This window comes from Thalassophryne amazonica, chromosome 1 (assembly GCF_902500255.1).
Source record: "Thalassophryne amazonica chromosome 1, fThaAma1.1, whole genome shotgun sequence".
NCBI lineage: Eukaryota > Metazoa > Chordata > Actinopteri > Batrachoidiformes > Batrachoididae > Thalassophryne > Thalassophryne amazonica.
In genome coordinates, this window is record NC_047103.1 from 16,528,374 (window position 1) to 16,550,190 (window position 21,817).

The following is a 21,817-nucleotide window of genomic DNA, read 5'->3' on the forward strand; positions in this document are numbered from 1 at the left end:
GCAACAACCCAGGCAGACAACCGGCCAATCTCCACATCTCTAAAATAACCATCTGCTTATCTGCCGCAGCCGGGTGATTATTAATTGACTTAAATGAATCAGCAAACATTTTGATATTCATTAATGGTTTCAACTCTTTTTTCTTCTTCTTCTTCTTCTCAAAGTATCAAAGTTCTCCTCCAATGTGAATATTTTCTGATTTGACCAAATATTTTTGGTCAGTGGACCAAACAAGATATGTGAAGGTATCATCTTGTGCTCTGGAAATCACTGACATACATTTTCCACCATTTCGTCTCCCATCCAAGAACTGATCAGGACCTACTGTGCTTAGCTTTAGAGATCTGGCCTGTCAGCTGTACACAAACCAGACTGGTTACATTAGACAGCATTTATAATAAGTTCAATAGTTCAAAGAGAGTAGTGATTTAGGCTTCTTTTTTGTGATGCTCTTGGGCTTTATGTAACCATGTGTACATGCTAGAACAGGGGTGGGCAACCTGTTCCAGAAAGAGCCATGAGGGTGCAGGTTTTCTTTGCAGCCACTGACTCCACCAGGTGATTTTACTGATTAATATCACTTTGAGCAGATGGAATCAGTTAATCAGTGAAATCACCTGGTGGAGTCAGTGGCTGCAAAGAAAACCTGCACCCTCACGGCTCTTTCTGGAACAGGTTGCCCACCTCTGTGCTAGAACAATATTTGAAGAATGCTGTACCAGATTTTGGTCAAACCTGGCAGCTATATTGGGCCTATTAATGGGAAAAAGTGATTTGGATGTGACTCAATGCTAATACACAGGAAAATGACTAATTTATGGAAACAGTTCAAGTATTTTATTGTTAGTGAATTTGACTGTTTGCTCCACATGTCTGGTAATCCAAGAGGGTGTGGTGTCGCTGTGCTCTCTGAACACTTTTTAATTTTTTTTTTAATCAGAAAAGTGGTTGAAAAAAAAATCACGCCGGTCATAAAGACATCCAAAATGCATACAATAAAATCCATCACCTTGTCCATCAATCCTTTTCTTGACCCCTTTTCCCCCACAAAGATGCACAGAACGAAGGGTCTCAGCTGCTTCACAACTACCCAATAATGTCATTGTGACATGGGGTCGAGTGAGGTGGGGAGCGTGAAAGAGGCTACGGGTGAGAGAGAGTGAGAAAGCGGTAGGCGTTATGCATGTGGAGTGTTTTTCTCTTAATGACCTGGGCAGCTGTGTCTGAACTACACCAGTGCTGCTACCATCACTTCAGCCGGGTGCACGTGGGTTTAGGAAGTAGGGATGTTACAGAGGACAGGGCTGTGCGTTCTCCCTCATTAGCGGGGGAGAGATGATGCAGGGGAGTGGCTGGGGAGGGGGGGGTTCTGGATCTCACCAGAGGTCTCAGTTCTTATTAGACCCCTGGAGCAAAGCAGCTGATGATCAGCCAAGCCTGAAAACAGGGAGAAATTTGTATTTTTATTGTAGTTCGCATCAGTTATATAAAATCGACCAATCACGTCCGAGCTGTGAGCAACCAGGCAAAACGCCGACGCTGACTCACACGTGACTCATGTCTTCTGCAGCGAAGAAATGAGTCACCCAGGAACTTGAAAATTTTGAATAATAAAAGTCAGGCCAAATTATCTGGCTGGAGGATTCATCTTGTCCACCTGGACAGCACAGATGAACTTCAGATGGTACAACAAAAATAAAAATCCATATTAGTCTAGATTTTTAAGTGGTTAGTGCGCTTGGTTTCAGTGAAGAAGGTTCCACGTTCAAATCCCACCCCTGCCACATTTCTCCATGTGAAGTGGAGTTGCATCAGGAAGGGCATCCGGTGTAAAACCTGTGCCAATTCAACATGCAGATCCACCTTGGATTTGCTGTGGTGACCCCGAGTGCAAACAAGGGAGCAGCCGAAGGGACTTACTATTAGTCTAGATTTTTAAACATCTGAGAAGATTCCCTTATATCTGGATTGTTTTTTTTCCCTAACAACCACACTTTAATGTGGACTGCTGAGTCCAGTTCCAAGTGGAACATGCCATTTTATCCTGAATTTGTTCATTTTCATTTTAAATTGTGTGGAAACTCATTGTCTTACACTTAAGTTTTTTTCAAGAGGTGAAACTCAGGTTAAGCTGCATTAGTAACATATATCTTTACATCTACTACATACAGTCACAGTATTAACAAGAAACCCGTCAACTCGTCTTTTCGACGTCCAAAACTCAAGGCCGAAGGGTAATTTTCTCCAATGGCGTGGTTCAATAGCGTGCTCCTATTGGCCAGTGCACAGCACGAGAACCAACCAGAGTGCAGCATAGTGCGGCTGCGTACGTTTTCGCTGCAAACCAAGTGCGCCATGCTTATATTAGCTCCATGATGGTGCCTGCTGCTATGTGTCCTTGCTTGCCTCTACTGGTGGTTGGCTCTCACTGCGGTATTGTATCACTTGTAGTCGGTGCGGACCAAGGTAGCTTAGCCGCTGTTAGTTCCCTTCCAGCAGATCCCGAGCAGCCGGGAAAGCAGGCCGACTGGGTGACTGTTAGGAAGAAGCGTAGTTCTAAACAGAAGCCCCGTGTACACCGCCAACCCGTTCACATTTCTAACCGTTTTTCCTCACTCGACGACACACCCGCCGAGGATCAAGCTCTGGTTATTGGTGACTCTGTTTTGAGAAATGTGAAGTTAGCGACACCAGCAACCATAGTCAATTGTCTTCCGGGGGCCAGAGCAGGTGACATTGAAGGAAATTTGAAACTGCTGGCTAAAGCTAAGCGTAAATTTGGTAAGATTGTAATTCACATCGGCAGTAATGACACCCGGTTACGCCAATCGGAGGTCACAAAAATTAACATTGAATCGGTGTGTAACTTTGCAAAAACAATGTCGGACTCTGTACTTTTCTCTGGGCCCCTCCCCAATTGGACCGGGAGTGACATGTTTAGCCGCATGTTCTCCCTGAATTCCTGGCTGTCTGAGTGGTGTCCAAAAAATGAGGTGGGCTTCATAGATAATTGGCAAAGCTTCTGGGGAAAACCTGGTCTTGTTAGGAGACACGGCATCCATCCCACTTTGGATGGAGCAGCTCTCATTTCTAGAAATATGGCCAATTTTCTTAAATCCTCCAAACCGTGACTATCCAGGGTTGGGACCAGGAAGCAGAGTTGTAGTCTTACACAACTCTCTGCAGCTTCTCTCCCCCTGCCATCCCCTCATTACCCCATCCCCGTAGAGACGGTGCCTGCTCCCAGACCACCAACAACCAGTAAAAATCTACTTAAGCATAAAAATTCAAAAAGAAAAATAAATATAGCACCTTCAACTGCACCACAGACTAAAACAGTTAAATGTGGTCTATTAAACATTAGGTCTCTCTCTTCTAAGTCCCTGTTAGTAAATGATATAATAATTGATCAACATATTGATTTATTCTGCCTTACAGAAACCTGGTTACAGCAGGATGAATATGTTAGTTTAAATGAGTCAACACCCCCGAGTCACACTAACTGCCAGAATGCTTGTAGCACGGGCCGAGGCGGAGGATTAGCAGCAATCTTCCATTCCAGCTTATTAATTAATCAAAAACCCAGACAGAGCTTTAATTCATTTGAAAGCTTGACTCTTAGTCTTGTCCATCCAAATTGGAAGTCCCAAAAACCAGTTTTATTTGTTATTATCTATCGTCCACCTGGTCGTTACTGTGAGTTTCTCTGTGAATTTTCAGACCTTTTGTCTGACTTAGTGCTCAGCTCAGATAAGATAATTATAGTGGGCGATTTTAACATCCACACAGATGCTGAGAATGACAGCCTCAACACTGCATTTAATCTATTATTAGACTCAATTGGCTTTGCTCAAAATGTAAATGAGTCCACCCACCACTTTAATCATATCTTAGATCTTGTTCTGACTTATGGTATGGAAATTGAAGACTTAACAGTATTCCCTGAAAACTCCCTTCTGTCTGATCATTTCTTAACATTTACATTTACTCTGATGGACTACCCAGCAGTGGGGAATAAGTTCCATTACACTAAAAGTCTTTCAGAAAGCACTGTAACTAGGTTTAAGGATATGATTCCTTCTTTATGTTCTCTAATGCCATATACCAACACAGTGCAGAGTAGCTACCTAAACTCTGTAAGTGAGATAGAGTATCTCGTCAATAGTTTTACATCCTCATTGAAGACAACTTTGGATGCTGTAGCTCCTCTGAAAAAGAGAGCTTTAAATCAGAAGTGCCTGACTCCCTGGTATAACTCACAAACTCGCAATTTAAAGCAGATAACCCGTAAGTTGGAGAGGAAATGGTGTCTCACTAATTTAGAAGATCTTCACTTAGCCTGGAAAAAGAGTCTGTTGCTCTATAAAAAAGCCTTCCGTAAAGCTAGGACATCTTACTACTCATCACTAATTGAAGAAAATAAGAACCCCAGGTTTCTTTTCAGCACTGTAGCCAGGCTGACAAAGAGTCAGAGCTCTATTGAGCCGAGTATTCCATTAACTTTAACTAGTAATGACTTCATGACTTTCTTTGCTAATAAAATTTTAACTATTAGAGAAAAAAATTACTCATAACCATCCCAAAGACGTATCGTTATCTTTGGCTGCTTTCAGTGATGCCGGTATTTGGTTAGACTCTTTCTCTCCGATTGTTCTGTCTGAGTTATTTTCATTAGTTACTTCCTCCAAACCATCAACATGTCTATCAGACCCCATTCCTACCAGGCTGCTCAAGGAAGCCCTACCATTAATTAATGCTTCGATCTTAAATATGATCAATCTATCTTTATTAGTTGGCTATGTACCACAGGCTTTTAAGGTGGCAGTAATTAAACCATTACTTAAAAAGCCATCACTTGACCCAGCTATCTTAGCTAATTATAGGCCAATCTCCAACCTTCCTTTTCTCTCAAAAATTCTTGAAAGGGTAGTTGTAAAACAGCTAACTGATCATCTGCAGAGGAATGGTCTATTTGAAGAGTTTCAGTCAGGTTTTAGAATTCATCATAGTACAGAAACAGCATTAGTGAAGGTTACAAATGATCTTCGTATGGCCTCAGACAGTGGACTCATCTCTGTGCTTGTTCTGTTAGACCTCAGTGCTGCTTTTGATACTGTTGACCATAAAATTTTATTACAGAGATTAGAGCATGCCATAGGTATTAAAGGCACTGCACTGCGGTGGTTTGAATCATATTTATCTAATAGATTACAATTTGTTCATGTAAATGGGGAATCTTCTTCACAGACTAAGGTTAATTATGGAGTTCCACAAGGTTCTGTGCTAGGACCAATTTTATTCACTTTATACACGTTTCCCTTAGGCAGTATTATTAGACGGCATTGCTTACATTTTCATTGTTACGCAGATGATACCCAGCTTTATCTATCCATGAAGCCAGAAGACACACACCAATTAGCTAAACTGCAGGATTGTCTTACAGACATAAAGACATGGATGACCTCTAATTTCCTGCTTTTAAACTCAGATAAAACTGAAGTTATTGTACTTGGCCCCACAAATCTTAGAAACATGGTGTCTAACCACATTCTCTGGATGGCATTACCCTGACCTCTAGTAATACTGTGAAAAATCTTGGAGTCAATTTTGATCAGGATATGTCATTCAATGCGCATAGTAAACAAATATGTAGGACTGCTTTTTTGCATCTGCGCAATATCTCTAAAATTAGAAAGGTCTTGTCTCAGAGTGATGCTGAAAAACTAATTCATGCATTTATTTCCTCTAGGCTGGACTATTGTAATTCATTATTATCAGGTTGTCCTAAAAGTTCCCTGAAAAGCCTTCAGTTAATTCAAAATGCTGCAGCTAGAGTGCTGACAGGGACTAGAAGGAGAGAGCATATCTCACCCATATTGGCCTCTCTTCATTGGCTTCCTGTTAATTCTAGAATAGAATTTAAAATTCTTCTTCTTACTTATAAGGTTTTGAATAATCAGGTCCCACCTTATCTTAGGGACCTCATAGTACCATATCACCCCAACAGAGCGGTTCGCTCTCAGACTGCAGGCTTACTTGTAGCTCCTAGGGTTTGTAAGAGTAGAATGGGAGGCAGAGCCTTCAGCTTTCAGGCTCCTCTCCTGTGGAACCAGCTCCCAATCCGGATCAGGAAGACAGACACCCTCTTTACTTTTAAGATTAGGCTTAAAACGTTCCTTTTTGCGAAAGCTTATAGTTAGGGCTGGATCAGGTGACCCTGAACCATCCCTTAGTTATGCTGCTATAGACTTAGACTGCTGGGGGGTTCCCATGATGCACTGAGTGTCTCTTTCTCTTTTTGCTCTGTATGCACCACTCTGCATTTAATCATTAGTGATTGATCTCTGCTCCCCTCCACAGCATGTCTTTTTCCCGGTTCTCTCCCTCAGCCCCAACCAGTCCCAGCAGAAGACTGCCCCTCCCTGAGCCTGGTTCTGCTGGAGGCTTCTTCCTGTTAAAAGGGAGTTTTTCCTTCCCACTGTTGCCAAGTGCTTGCTCACAGGGGGTCGTTTTGACCGTTGGGGTTTTTCCGTAATTATTGTATGGCTTTGCCTTACAATATAAGGCACCTTGGGGCAACTGTTTGTTGTGATTTGGCGCTATATAAATAAAATTGATTTCATTTGATTTGATGTGTGATCAGAGAGAATGTTTCAAAGTGAGTGGAAAAAAAGAGGCTGTGGTGATGAAATTTCACAGAAAAGTGAATGTGACCGTCTTCAACTTAAAACTGTCAATCAGTTAAACATTATTTTGTGACTGTAGCGGTTACACTGTAAAACATAAACACATACATGGCAGCAAAAGCTTCTTCCTTCTGTCTTTCTGCGACTGCGCGAATACATGTGCAAGGCTGCCCAATGTGCGGCCTGCAGGCCACATGCGGCCTAATTTTCCATTATTTTGGCCCACCTTGGTAATTCAAATGCTCTTTGGAATTAATAGATTACTGTTAAACAGTCATTTTTATGATGCTTGAACTTCATTATACATTTAGAATGTTAATTTCCTATCAGATATAATGTCTTTACTTTCTTTATTTTCTGCAGTATACGTTGCACTAGAGCAAATCCTGCACCATTTTTTTGTATTATCAGCTCTTTAATTTGGGATTTCTGTGCATAGTTGTAGTGTACGTGTCCCTGCAATGGATTGGCACCCTGACCAGGGTGTACCCCACCTCACGCTGTATGACTGCTGGGAAAGGCTCCAGCCCCCTGTGAGCCTTAATGGGAGTGAGCGGGTATATAAAATGGATGTATGGATGTAATGTACTTCTTATTATTGCCATTTATTATTGGAATAAACTCCAACAAAAATTTGTTTAGTGCTTTGATTCCTGTGAAAGTCCAATATAAATAGTTATGGGTGCTATAATTATTATTCTGAATAACAAAGCCATGATTTTTCGGTTTCTAAGTCACACTTGAGTATAAGTCGCAGAACCTCCCAAAGTAGTAAAAAAACAAACAAACAAAAAATGACTTATACTCCGGAAAACACAGTAACTGAAACTGCATGTAACTCCCACAAGATACATTGTTAACCATGTCGTCCTCCATCTAGATTCATTTATAGCCAAAGGAAGGAATTTATGTACTGTTTTTAAGAAGAAAAAATAAATAAAAAGAACAGCTCTACACAATCCCTCACGACAGACAGCACAACACCACCCTTTTCACTTTTTTCCAAAATTTTCCAGAGAAGTGGGAGCATTTCGGACCCGGCTCTGCTCGGTCATACGACACCCCGTTTCTTGTTCTAGATAACATCCTGCACACAGGTGAAGTTTTACATCAATAAAACTTCATCTGTTTAGATTCACAATGTGAAAATGCGAACCAGTAGTTGCATTTTCTATACCCGCTCATTCCAGTAAAGGGTCACCAGGGGGCTAGAGTCGCTCACAGCGGTCACAGGGTGAGAGGCGCAGTACAACCCGAACAGGCCGCCAGTCAATCACAGGTCCGCATATCATCAGACAAACACATTCACACCTATGGCCAATTTAAAGTTTCCAGTTCACCTCACTTGCATGTCTTTGGAAGTGGGAGAAAGCCGGCGCACCCGGAGGGAACCCACGCAAACATGGGGACAACATGCCAACTCCACACAGAAAGGACACACATGCCGTCCTTTCATAAACTCTGGACGGACTTTCACATATTCCCAAAGATTCGCGCCACTTGTCCTGAGCTGCATCTGACAATGTAAGAGGATTACAGCACACACTCGTGCACACGCAGCACTGCTGCCATTTCTGATGAAGAATGAATCCAAAACACGCCACCGCTGCACTGCTGTTATGACATGCAGCAGGCCGAGCTGGACTGTTACGATGATGTAATCGTGGACGCTGCTGTGTGTCAGAGGAAAACGGCGAGCTCTTTAATGTGCCTGGGAGCAAAGTTTTGGATTCAGATCCACAATAAGCCCTGTATGATTAGTTCCCTGCATATAAAAAAAAAGGAAAGCATTGTTTGCACGGAGACAGTTGCCTGAGAGGAAAGAAGTGAACCCTGTCACCTCCAACGCTGGCAGATGTGCGCTGCTGCAACACTTCACTCACAGCAGCCCTTTTTGTCTGTCAGTGCATGACACACACTCAGAGTTATGCGATGTGTCACGTGCTTGCTGAAAGTGAGAATGGCTCTCAAACCGCGCCGACAGAGTTGCAGTCTGCAACAAATCTGACGGTTTTCATCGAAGCTTCCAACACACTGAGGTGGCGGTAATTGGAGAATCCATATGCAGGTGTTTTGTGCAACAGTCCTACAACAAAACGCTCCCATTGTTTCAAATAAATACAGTTGTGTGCAAACGTTTGGGCACCACTGATAATTTTCATGATTTTCCTTTATAAATTATTGGTTGTCTAAATCAGAAATGTCAGTTAAATATATCATATAGCAGACGAACACACTAATATTTGAGAAGTGAAGTTTCTAGTATTTACAGAAAGTGTGCAATAATTATTTAAACAAAATTAGGCGGGTGCATAAATTGGGGCACCCTTGTCATTTTATTGATTTGAATACATTTAGCACTAATTATTGGAACACAAAATTGGTTTGGGAAGCTCACTGACCCTTGACCTCCTTACACAGGTGAATCCAATCATGAAAAAGGGTATTTAAGGTGCCCATTTGCAAATGTTTCTCCTCTTTGTATCTCTTCTAATGAGTGGCAACATGGGAGCATCCAAACAACTCTCAAATTACCTGAAAACAAAGACTGTTTAACATCATGCTTTAGGGGAAGGATACATAAAGCTATCTCAGAGATTTCAGCTGTCAGTTTCCACTGTGAGGAACATAGTGTGGAAATGGAAGACCACAGGCACAGTACTAGTTAAGGCCCGAAGTGGCAGGCCAAGAAAAATCTCAGATAAGCTGAAGCGAAGGATGTTGAGAACAGTCATAGTCAATCCACAGACCTGCTCCAAAGACCTACAACATGATCTTGCTGCAGATAGTGTCTCCGTGCATCATTAAACTATACAGCGCACTTTCACAAAGAGATGCTGTATGATGCTGTAATGCAGAGGAAGCTTTTTCTGCATACATGCCATAAACAGAGTCGCTTGAGGTATGCAAAAGTACATTTGGACAACCCAGCTTCATTTTGGAATAAGGTGCTGTGGACTGATGAAACTAAAATTGAGTTATTTGGACATAACAAGGGGCGGTATGCATGGCTGAAAAAGAACACAGCATTCCAAGAAAAACGCTTATTATCTACAGTAAAATTTGGAGGTGGTTCCATCATGCTGTGGGGCTGTGTGGCTAGTGCAGGTACTGGAAACCTTGTTAAAGTTGAAAGTCACATGGATTCCAGTCAATATCAGCAGATACTTGAGAACAATGTTCATGAATCAGTGACAAAGTTGAAGTTGCATCGGGGCTGGATCTTCCAACAAGACAACGACCCTAAACACTGCTCAAAATCTACTAAGGCATTCATGCAGAGGAACAAGTACAACATTCTGGAATGACAATGACCATCTCAGTCCCCAGACCTGAATATTATTAAAAATCTGTGGTGTGATTTTAAGCGGGCTGTCCATGCTCGGAAACCAACAAACCTGAGATGTTTTGTAAAGAAGAATGGTCCAAAATACCTTCAACCAGAATCCAGACTCTCACTGGAAGCTATAGGGAGTATTTAGAGGCTGCTATTTCTGCAAAAGGAGGATCTACTAAATATTGATGTATTTTTTCTGTTGGGGTGCCCAAATTTATGCACCTGCCTAATTTTGTTGAAAGAATTATTGCACACTTTCTATAAATCATATAAACTTAATTTTATTTCTCAAATATCACTGTGTTTGTCTGCTATATGATATACCAATAATTTATAAAGAAAAATCATGGAAATCTTCAGGGGTGCCCAAACTTTTACATACAGCTGTAAACAAACACAACACGGTGTCATAACACAGCGAAACCATGCAAAACTACACAATTCAACAGAGCACAGCTCTCCCAAAGCAAAGGTGTTCATGTGTGCAGAATTTTTTCAAGAAAATCAGGAAATTGCAACAAAAAAATAGAAATAAATAAAACTTGAAAACAAGCAACAGACCTCAACTCTGTAAATGAAAGAAAGTGGAAAACAACTTCAATTCAGTCTACATGTAACTTCAGCCACACCTGCTCCTAATTTCCACCATGCATATAGATGGTAATACTGTTTCTTGCAACAACTCCAGATATATCCAGCAGATGGCAGTGTTCAGCAGGTGACATGCATTGCTACAGTATATTTATTACATAGGACAAAAAACTAAAACAAAAACAGCTGCTTTTCAATCAATCTGGTGTGTCAAATTTCACCAAAAATGAATGAGTTCATCCTTATTATGTTCCTTTTAGTTTAGAGATGTATACGGTGATAGCATTTATTGCTTTTTATCTTTTCACTCTGCATTTTTTAGGGTTTATGCCGAAGGTTTTCCTAAGATCTCTTTCTGAAGTCTTACCTCACAAGGTGGAGTTATGGCTCTGTGTTTGCGCTCTTCATTATCGTGCGGTGAATCACTCCAGCGTGTTGACATTATTTCATTTTAAACTGCCGCAGAGATGGAAGAAATCCTTTATGGGCCACATTGAGGTGAGCAGGATGAAGTCAAAACGAAAAGGAAGAAAGATCCTAATCCACACCATCCTCTTTCGTCTTGTCCATCTGTGGAGGAACTCTAAAAAAATAAAAAATAAAAAATAGTTCAATAAAAAGTTCACGGACCACAAGAGAAACATTTAATCACTCGCACTCTGTGTAGGTCATCAAGTCAATCCCTAGTGGAGTGGTGATCAATCCAAGCTTTTGTTTTTGTAGATGATGACCAGGATTGATGCAATTAAAACCTAATATACACGTCGGGATCAAGCGGGTGGATTTTCTTCCTCTCAGGAGGTGGCAGTTAAAACCCTGTGGACAGTGTGGCTGAGACAGTAAATTCAAAACCCAAAATCAATCACATCTGAAAGCTTTCAGTTTGACAAAGTGGGATTTGTCATGTGACTGACTTTGACTTTAACTCACCAATGAACACATAACTGCCAACAGGCTGTGCGCCAATTTCAACCAGACACATTTTTGAAAGATTTACAAACTGTGTGCAGCAAACTCAAAATTTCTAGGCAACACATTTCAAAATTTCAAACCTAAAGTCCTATGTTAATATAGTGCTCTCGCCCACCCCCCGCAGAAAAGCACTGACAGAGCACCCACAAAATGCTTCATCCCAGTGGTCTCAGTATTTTCAGTGGGTGAAAAAAAGCCTGCATGTAGGATTCATTTCTGTGACAACAATAAACAGCTAACAACCAGTTTATAATGCACAGCGGTTAAAAAGTACTCACCCTCAGCAATAACCAAGCATCTATCACAGATGGGATTTTGTCTCTATTGTGAAAGAGCCTGTGTGACAAATTGGCAAAAGTAAACATCGCCTGTCAGTTGCCTGAAAAGGCGCTGCAGTGACATCTCAGCGTCTTTCTGAAAACTGACGTATTTTCAACGTAAAAGTGCTCAGAGCAGCTGGGAAAAAAATGATCTGTTCTGCATTATTTTTTGTTCCTGGAAGTGGCTGCATTTGAACAGATAAAATGGAAAAAAAACATGCTGGTGACCAGAAAAAAATAAATACTATACAGACACAAAGCTGAACTCAAATTCTTAAGTTCTGGAACAGTTTTACCAACCACTATTTTTTTGTTCAGATAGCTTCTTTTTCTCCTTTAGATAAATGTGAAAGTTACTAACTAAGAATTATCCACTGGTGAGTCAAACTTAAAGAGGCCAAAGAACCAATGAATCCCAAAATCCCAAAACTGAACATCAGGTACCAACTGGCTGACAGGACGCACGCCACCACTGCAACTGAGTTGTCACAGAACCAAGGCGATGTTGAAGGAGAAAAACAATTTTGGCTGAACTCCATCACCACCTGCCATATGATTCAAAACAAAAACAACTGGAATGTGCGCAGCTTTTGTTGACACGTTTGCCACCCCACAATTGGGTCACAGTTTTCGTAGCGCCCACTGATGGTCACAATTGAAAGACATACAAGCCACCAGTCTATTGTGTCCAACTCCTGTGAAAGAGCTCTTAAGACTGCGGGCAAGTCCAGCATTGATACACTGAGGTTTGGATTCACGTCACCATTTTGGCTGAGGGTTAAGTGTAACCCATTGGGGAACAAAGACACTGCAAGAATAGCCAATATGTTGGAGCAGTCTAAATCTGTCTTGCACCTGCTGGACATAAACAACTGGAATCAAAATTGTTGGAAGACTAATTGGCATGTTGGAGCAGTCCGTGCCTGTACTGTATTCATTGCATATACACAATCGGAACTGGAAGTGCTGGTGTTGCCGACCGAACGGTCCCCCCTAAAAATCAGTCCCCCCAGCCTTCACTGCGCATGCGTCATTTCTGTGCATCCGCCGCAGTTCACCGATTATCACCTTGTTTTTGCTTAAAACTGCACTCATCATCATCTATCTCAGTGACAGATATCTGAAGCTTTTGTACAACAATCATTTCCACATAAATTCAGTATTATTTCATAATAAAAGATGGAGGAAGCAATCAGAGCGCCACAAACAGACAAGCTGCTAGCTGCTGCGTTCACTGTGCACCCGATTTCAAAACGTCAGTAGTGACTCACCGATTATCGCTTTGTTTCTGCTTAAAACTTACTTGTTTCTGCTTAAAACTGACTTCAGAATGATTTAAGAGGTTTTACTTTGTCATCTGATGGTTAATAATCACATTATTCCCTTTGATCGCTTTGGGTGTAGAGACTCCATCTCAGACAAGCTGCTGTGGTCTCAAATGACGCATGCGCAGTGAAGGCAAGGCAGACCAATTTTTAGGGGGGGACCGTTCAGTCTGCGACACCGGAAGAATAGATGGTATGCGATAGAACGTTGAACCTCCAATTTTATTCCATGCAGTATATGAACTGGGACAAACTCTGATTTTGCAGTCCTGAATTTGACTTTCATTTCTAGACAGGTGTCAAAACCAAAACAAGGATTGAAACCTGATGTTTTCACTACCAAGCAACTGTGCAAATGACTTTATCTGACATGGTTTCGGTGTGGATTAGGATTAGAATAACGACTCTGGTTTCATTTTTCTGATATGCATAAAAAGTTTGGCAATATTTCTGATTCGGAGCCAACTGCTTGATCACTTCCAAAAGTCTTGCGCAGTAGCAGAATTCCAATATGGACCATGTCCAATTCCGAAATTGTAAATATTTTGCAAATAAATATAAGACGTGATTAGTGATAAACATGCAACCTAACATCATAAACTAAAGTGCAAAGATGATTTTGTTATTATTATCATTATTCATGAATATACCAACAGCCTTGAACTTACAACGACATGAATGCATAATAAATGAAGAATCCATGGCGGGATCACGAATCAAGCTCAACATAAAAATCACAATACAATGCTGGCCCAGATATAGAAAAAAAAGCCCATTTTGTTCATGTTTGTATTAGCTTTAAGGACATAAAATCCCCTTTAGTAAGATGGGAAGAAGCAAAGGAGACAAGTGGACGACAGGTTGTTGCTATAATATGAACACAAACCTACCTGTTACAAATCAGGAAAACTACTCCAAACACGCACTGTCCATATTTGTGGTGACTGTTAGTTAAAAGCTCAATCGGTCCAAAGATGAGGGTATCTTTCTTTCTTTTTTTAAGAGATTAAAAAGCGGGATACGGTGTGTTCTCAGAGCGCTCGAGCTCGCTCTCTGTTAGCAAAAACACGGCGGAAAAAACACGGCAAACACCCTCCCGGGAGCATTCCTCCTGCACACGGAGCCCAACAAAATCCATTTCTCCTCGTTTCAAGGCCACGCTGAAGAAGTCAAAATACAAACCATGAATAGTAACGTGTACTCCCGCCTGGTCCCGGTTGGCGGCGCGACAATCTGTACACCTACAGACCCATCTGCAACGCTGCGCTCAAGCCCCGCCCATCTCCCCGCCCCCGGGCTGAGCGCTGTCCAATCGGATTGCCTTGTTAAATTTAGAATTTTAAAGCGAGCCAATTGGAGGCGTTGTTACATAATATTTCCAATAAAGAATGGCAGCTGGTCATTTCTGGTTACTGGCTGAAAAAATAATGAAAGTATTTTGGGGAAGTTGCAGTAATATTAAGTACTGAGTTTATTTAAGTACTACTGCTATCCCGTAATAACAATAATTATAACACCAGAAATTATTCACTAAATGCAGCACAAAGTGAACTGCAATAAAAGTGCTTTTCCATAATTGCATCATTTTGTACAAGATAGATAGATAGATAGATCTGTGTATTTTCTCATTAATATACATATAATATTAGAAATACAACTACAGAATGTTTTTCTGTTAGCGATTCATTAATTTTTAAATTAGGAAATAATTTAAAATTCCCATCATAATTTTCCAAGAGCACAAGGTGATGCTTTCAAATGTCTGGTGTTGTCCAAACACTATTCCAAAATTTTAAAAATCCAAAGATATTCAGTTTACTTTAAAAAAAAAGTAAAAAATGGCAAATCCTAATTTTTCAGAACCTGCAACAAGACAAATTTAGGTATTTTGTTTGTTGATAAATATGTTATATAAAATTTTATCTTGTAATATCTTACTGTTGTTATTCTATTATAATATGCATTAGTAGAAATGCAGGTTCAGAGTGTCCATCCATCCATTTTCTTCCGCTTTGTCCGGAGTCGGGTCACGAGGGCAGCAGCTCAAGCAAAGCCGCCCAGACCTCCTGATCCACACACACCTCCCCCAGCTCCTCCGGGGAAACCCAAAGGCGTTCCCAAGCCAGCCGAGAGACGGAGTCCCTCCAGCGTGTCCTGGGTCTTCCCCGGGGCCTCCTCTCAATGGGACGTGCCCGGAACACCTCTCCAGCGAGGCGTCCAGGGGGCATCCGGAAAAGATGCCCGAGCCACCTCAACTGACTTCTTTCGACTGACTCCTTTCGACGTGGAGGAGCAGCGGCTCGACTCCGAGCTCCTCCCGAGTGACCGAGCTCCTCACCCTATCTCTAAGGGAGCGCCCAGTCACCCTGCGGAGGAAACTCATCTCGGCCGCTTGTACTCGCGACCTCGTTCTTTCGGTCATGGCCAAATCTCATGACCATAGCTGAGGATCGGAACGTAGATCGAACAGTAAATTGAGAGCTTTGCCCCCCTACTCAGCTCTCTCTTCACCACGACGGTCCGATACAGCGACCGCATCACTGCAGATGCTGCACCGATCCGTCTATCGATCTCACGCTCCATCCGTCCCTCACTCGTGAACAAGACCCCAAGATACTTAAACTCCTCCACTTGAGGCAAGGACACTTCACCGACCTGAAGAGGGCAAAGCACCTTTTTCCAGTTGAGAACCATGGCCTCGGATTTGGAGGTGCTGATTTTCATCCCGGACGCTTCACACTCGGCTGCAAACCGCCCCAGTGCACGCTGAAGGTCCTGATTTGATGAAGCCAACAGAACCACATCATCCGCAAACAGCAGAGACGAGATTCTGTGGTTTCCAAACCAGACCCCCTCTACACCCTGGCTGCGCCTAGAAATTCTGTTCATAAAAATAATGAAAAGAACCGGTGACAAAGGGCAGCCCTGGCGGAGGCCAACGTGCACTGGAAACAGGTTTGACTTACTACCGGCAATGCGAACCAAGCTCCTGCTGCGGTCGTACAGGGACCGGATAGCCCTTAGCAAAGAACCCCGGACCCCATACTCCCGGAGCACTCCCCACAGGGTGCCCCGAGGGACACGGTTGAACACCTTCTCCAGATCCACAAAACACGTGGACTGGTTGGGAGAACTCCCATGAACCCTCGAGCACCCGATGGAGCGTGTAGAGCTGGTCCAGTGTGCTGCGACCAGGACGAAAACCACACTGCTCCTCCTGAATCCGAGGTTCGACCATCGGTCAAATTCTCCTCTCCAGTACTCTGGAATAGACCTTACCGGGGAGGCTGAGGAGTCCAAAATATCAAAAGTTATTGCTATCTTGTACAAAGTACAATACTTTCTCCCCAACATCTGTTGGTTTCATTGTATCACTCCAGGTTCAGAGTGTTTACATCATTAAATGAAGTTTTTAACTGCACAATATAAGATATTAGAAAATAAATAAAAACCCTCACCCAAATCCAATCAGTGATCTCTGCATATGTCTTGTGTCATCCAAACATGAGTCAAAAATCCAAAGATATTCCATTTACAATGTTTAAAAAAAAAAAAAATGAAGAAAAAAAATACAATATTGTGTATTTTAGCTTATAAATCTCTTAAATGATTAATCACTTTTACATTTTTCACTCTTTGGTAAATATATAAATCTGTCAACTGAGCGGAGCTGCAATCACATAAATAAGTGTCATTTGTGTAATTTTATGTCCCACTGTGGATTTATTTGGTCTTACAGATTTATTACAGACCAAAGCACAATGTTGAGCAGCTGCAGAAAACTGTTCACACATATTGATAAGTATAGCGACTGTCACATTAGCTACAAGCGGCGGCAAGCGACAGCAAACGGCATGCGGCAGCAAACGGCATGCGGCGACCTGCCATTCATTTTCAATCAGTGGCTTTTTTGCAGCAGCAAGAGGCAATGGTTAGAGGTGGGCGGATCGATCCTAATATCAATAATATCGATACCAACGCTGGTATTGATATTGAACGATCGAGGTGTAAAAAGATCGATACTCAAGCTTTTTTCTCTCACGCATGCAGATTCATCAAAGTCTACTCTGTGTCTGTAAGAGCAGCGCTGCGCTGTGTCACACAGCACGGAGCAGCGCACCCTTGAATTGTGGTTTGTCAGCCCTCTACCTCAGGAGATTTTGTTTTATGTTGTCGTGAGTGATATTTTTTATACAAAAATGTTGGTGAAATTCTATCCTAGGTCTTTTGGATCCTTTGGATCTATGAAGCTTAAATAGGAAAAAGTATCGGTATTGGTATTGGCATCGGTATCGATATCGGCGATACTGGGCTTGTATTTACTTGGTATCGGATCAACACCAAAATTCCCGGTATCGCCCACCTCTAGCAATGGTCACTCTGCTGCCAGAGAGGCAGAGCCAAAATAGACCCGAAGTCTATTTTATGCAAATACAGAGCAACACGAAATGGTGACTGCCAATATGAGTATAAAGGCAACGTGATGTGAGCTGGAAATTCACTCAAACAAAATAATCCAAGATGGCGGAAAATGCTCAGAAACAGTGGTTTCTCTATAAATCTAATATGTCTGTTTCGGACCCAAGGACCCCGCCGACACCCCCCAGGTGGCCGCAACAACCGAGTCTGTGAAAGAAGGAACCATTATGTGAGTCCACACTCTACACACAGAACACTTAAAGGTGTACAAACAGCAAACACTTCCTGGCTTGATTGCTGATCAGCTTCCAACCTGCAGGCATGGAACATCCAGTTCACAAAACTCCACCGCAGTGGAAGCTGATACATGACTAACAAACAGCTCAATACAATAAGGTGTGAGGGACACCACATTTACTGACTGTATAACTGTTAGTCACAAAATCTAACGTACCTCAGGAAGTGTGCTGACGAGCGTGAGACCTCACCCCCTCCTCTTTCACAGACTGTGCATCAAACCTGGACGTTTCTCAGCATCCGCTGCTGATGAGATGGCTCCCGAGACGACGATCTCACCCGTCTGGTCACAAGGTCGAGTCTCTGGCAATTACACACTGTGCACTCCAGTCTTAAATGCCAACATGCTCCAATCCATCCAGATGCACCTCAGCTGTGAGTCCTGACGAGTCGCAGGTGATCAGGGTGAGGTCCTGACAGCCTCAGCAACACAGCCACTCAGTCCCAAACGCACGCCACCTGGGAGGAAAACAAAAAGACAAACAAACCGGCAGCCAGGCCCCCCCAGCCATATAACATTGGCGCTATATAAAAAAAAAAAAAATTGAAAAAAAAAATTGAATATATTTTGCAAAGGTTAGCAATAAATAAATAAATCTAAACTGTTACCTGTCACTGTTACTTATTTGGTTACAAAAACTTTTGTAACCATATAAGACCTATGAAGTGATTTACAGCACATCTTATGCAGATGTTGGTGTGCACGCCCGGGGACACCCACTAATCAACAAAGGCAACTGGTTGTCGTCGTCATTTGTAGCTAATGTGACCGTAGCATAAGTGCTGTAGCTTAAAAATAAAGTGTCTAAAACCATTTTGACTGAGAAAGATGAGGTTGAAAATCAAGATGTGGCTTTTTTGTATTATCAATCAATCAATCAATTTTTTTTTTATATATAGCGCCAAATCACAACAAACAGTTGCCCCAAGGCGCTTTATATTGTAAGACAAGGCCATACAATAATTATGTAAAACCCCAACGGTCAAAACGACCCCCTGTGAGCAAGCACTTGGCTACAGTGGGAAGGAAAAACTCCCTTTTAACAGGAAGAAATCTCCAGCAGAACCATGCTGTGGAGGGGAGCAGAGATCGATCACTAATGATTAAATGCAGAGTGGTGCATACAGAGCAAAAAGAGAAAGAAACAGTGCATCATGGGAACCCCCCAGCAGTCTACGTCTATAGCAGCATAACTAAGGGATGGTTCAGGGTCACCTGATCCAGCCCTAACTATAAGCTTTAGCAAAAAGGAAAGTTTTAAGCCTAATCTTAAAAGTAGAGAGGGTGTCTGTCTCCCTGATCTGAATTGGGAGCTGGTTCCACAGGAGAGGAGCCTGAAAGCTGAAGGCTCTGCCTCCCATTCTACTCTTACAAACCCTAGGAACTACAAGTAAGCCTGCAGTCTGAGAGCGAAGCGCTCTATTGGGGTGATATGGTACTATGAGGTCCCTAAGATAAGATGGGACCTGATTATTCAAAACCTTATAAGTAAGAAGAAGAATTTTAAATTCTATTCTAGAATTAACAGGAAGCCAATGAAGAGAGGCCAATATGGGTGAGATATGCTCTCTCCTTCTAGTCCCCGTTAGTACTCTAGCTGCAGCATTTTGAATTAACTGAAGGCTTTTTAGGGAACTTTTAGGACAACCTGATAATAATGAATTACAATAGTCCAGCCTAGAGGAAATAAATGCATGAATTAGTTTTTCAGCATCACTCTGAGACAAGACCTTTCTAATTTTAGAGATATTGCGTAAATGCAAAAAAGCAGTCCTACATATTTGTTTAATATGCGCTTTGAATGACATATCCTGATCAAAAATGACTCCAAGATTTCTCACAGTATTACTAGAGGTCAGGGTAATGCCATCCAGAGTAAGGATCTGGTTAGACACCATGTTTCTAAGATTTGTGGGGCCATGTACAATAACTTCAGTTTTATCTGAGTTTAAAAGCAGGAAATTAGAGGTCATCCATGTCTTTATGTCTGTAAGACAATCCTGCAGTTTAGCTAATTGGTGTGTGTCCTCTGGCTTCATGGATAGATAAAGCTGGGTATCATCTGCGTAACAATGAAAATTTAAGCAATACCGTCTAATAATACTGCCTAAGGGAAGCATGTATAAAGTGAATAAAATTGGTCCTAGCACAGAACCTTGTGGAACTCCATAATTAACTTTAGTCTGTGAAGAAGATTCCCCATTTACATGAACAAATTGTAATCTATTAGACAAATATGATTCAAACCACCGCAGCGCAGTGCCTTTAATACCTATGGCATGCTTTAATCTCTGTAATAAAATTTTATGGTTAACAGTATCAAAAGCAGCACTGAGGTCTAACAGAACAAGCACAGAGATGAGTCCACTGTCCGAGGCCATAAGAAGATCATTTGCAACCTTCACTAATGCTGTTTCTGTACTATGATGAATTCTAAAACCTGACTGAAACTCTTCAAATAGACCATTCCTCTGCAGATTGTTATGTGTCGACGCGGGTTGAGGAGCGGACCTGCGTCAGACAGGACCCAGCGCTAAAAATAACCAGAGAGCGGTTCCAAACAGAAACTATTTATTATTCACCTGTGCTTAAAAGTGTAAAAACATAAAAACAACGTCCCTCTGGTGGAGTGATTCGTGGCTCGCTCTCCAGCGCCCGCAAGGATTAAAGCCGGCGCTCCTGGACTTCCTACCACCGCCAAACACCCCCCAGGTGGACACGACAAACTGATTCTCTGTGAAGCAAAGAGAAGGTGAGGTAAGGCAACAGATACAACTATATCTTCCAATAAACACACGCTATCAGCAACACACTCAGGTCAGTGTCCTTTTTTTTACTTTATGCAAAGGAGCAGCTTCTCACAACAAGTGGAGCATTACTTATCCTTCACGCCACAGCAGTGAGAAGCAAACTGCACAATTCTCTTTACAATTCCAGTATACTGTGCAACAAATCACCAAGCCACTATCAACAACTACTCAAACACTCAATTACCTTTCGTGTGTGCTGACAGCATGTGTCCTCACCCCTCCCCGCTTCACGGGCTCGATGTGTCAAAACCCAGGCGCGGTCCTCAGCGTCTCACAAACGAACGTCACAAGGTCGAGTTCCCGGCAGTTCTGCTTGAATCACACATGACTTAAATGCAGAACGCCATCCAATTATCTGCTTCAGCTGCAAGTCGTCCAGGTTGCACGTGAGCACCACTCACAGGTGCTTTCCATGATGTTAATGAGGGTGAAGACTCTTCAGCCAGCACCTTCTTCACAGACAAATCAGCCCTCATGCCACCTGGAGAGCAAAGAAAAGAAAAGAACACCAAAACATCCAACCACGCCCCCCCCCCCCCCCCAACACACAACACAGATGATCAGTTAGCTGTTTTACAACTACCCTTTCAAGAATTTTTGAGAGAAAAGGAAGGTTGGAGATTGGCCTATAATTAGCTAAGAAAGATGGGTCAAGTGATGGCTTTTTAAGTAATGGTTTAATTACTGCCACCTTAAAAGCCTGTGGTACATAGCCAACTAACAAAGATAGATTGATCATATTTAAGATCGAAGCATTAAATAATGGTAGGGCTTCCTTGAGCAGCCTGGTAGGAATGGGGTCTAATAAACATGTTGATGGTTTGGATGAAGTAACTAATGAAAATAACTCAGACAGAACAATCTGAGAGAAAGAGTCTAACCAAATACCGGCATCACTGAAAGCAGCCAAAGATAACGATACGTCTTTGGGATGGTTATGAGTAATTTTTTCTCTAATAGTTAAAATTGTGTTAGCAAAGAAAGTCATGAAGTCATTACTAGTTAAAGTTAATGGAATACTCAGCTCAATGGAGCTCTGACTCTTTGTCAGCCTGGCTA

General features: G+C 42.1%; 1 long non-coding RNA gene across 1 annotated transcript; it reads right to left on the reverse strand.

Annotated features, from left to right (window-relative positions):
* Positions 1–11,058: 11,058 nt before the first annotated feature.
* On the reverse strand, positions 11,059–14,409 carry LOC117519015. The gene is made up of 2 exons (XR_004563140.1): positions 14,122–14,409; positions 11,059–11,197 (listed from the first exon to the last, which is right to left on the reverse strand). It is a non-coding gene; the product is annotated as an uncharacterized LOC117519015 (long non-coding RNA).
* Positions 14,410–21,817: the final 7,408 nt, after the last annotated feature.